Source organism: Carlito syrichta, unplaced genomic scaffold, assembly GCF_000164805.1.
Source record: "Carlito syrichta isolate Samal-C Ts95f unplaced genomic scaffold, Tarsius_syrichta-2.0.1 Scaffold288011, whole genome shotgun sequence".
NCBI lineage: Eukaryota > Metazoa > Chordata > Mammalia > Primates > Tarsiidae > Carlito > Carlito syrichta.
This window is the reverse complement of record NW_007232107.1, coordinates 295,111-296,203: the sequence shown is the minus strand read 5'-3', so window position 1 is coordinate 296,203 and position 1,093 is coordinate 295,111.

The following is a 1,093-nucleotide window of genomic DNA, read 5'->3' as shown; positions in this document are numbered from 1 at the left end:
AATATATAAGCATTTATTTAGTTGAATACAGTAACCTAGATGCTACCATATAACCCAAGTCCTAGAAAATCATACCTCTGTACATTTCTACATATGTGTATTTTCGGGCCATAAAAAGATGGCTGTTTCTCAGAAGTCTTCAATACATGTGTCTATGTCTACCTATATGCACACATTTTTCTGAAAATACTTTTCATCAGAGATCTGCATAGATTTTGTTTTCAGTATCTACCTGTAACTGGCTTATGTGAACTTAGGCAAGTGCTTCTGTCCCTGCAGTTTCTTCAAGTACTGGACTATATATATAATACCTATATTATAATACCAATATAAAACCAAAAATTCTACCATTCTAATTTAAACCTTCCCATTCTATATCACAGGGCTGTGGTTGGGAGCATCAATTGAGATGAGACTTGAAAACATTTGGTAAAAAAAAAAAATGTATTTCATTAATTTGTTGAAATATGAATTGAGTAGGTTACATGAAAATTTAATATGCTTACTCTTTTTAAAATACCTTTTTTTAACATTCTTTCTTTCAAGTGGTCATTATTATAAAAGAAAGCAGTAGAATCAGAACGCTGATTTTATAATATATTAATACATATGATGAAAATTAATGATCAAGTGACTACAGTTCAAGCAATGCTTTCATCCACAGAGTAGAAAAAGTCTGTATTTTCAACTAATGAATGCATCCAATTCGACATCATGAAATCTCAAGTTCTACTTGTTTGCATAAACTTAGTTTTCCATTTACATTGGTAGCAATGCGGCATTTCCATTACAGGCATTTCAGAGATCCATGATGGCCTCCAGACTATTTCTTTTCTATTAGTCAGAAAGAGGCTGAGCTATTCTAACACAATTTAATCACTTTCCTTCCACAGCTCTATGGATGATTTTCATGTCAACAGGTCTAGAGCCTGCTCACCAGATACAGAGGTGGAAATAAAGTACTGACTCTTGAATGGCAAGACACAAGCTGTGCAAAGACCATGATAAGAGAGAATGAGCTTTCATTCTCTATTTAACCAGTTCTATTCCTCTTCTTTATCCTCCCCTCTGTCTACCTGGCACTTCACTGCCA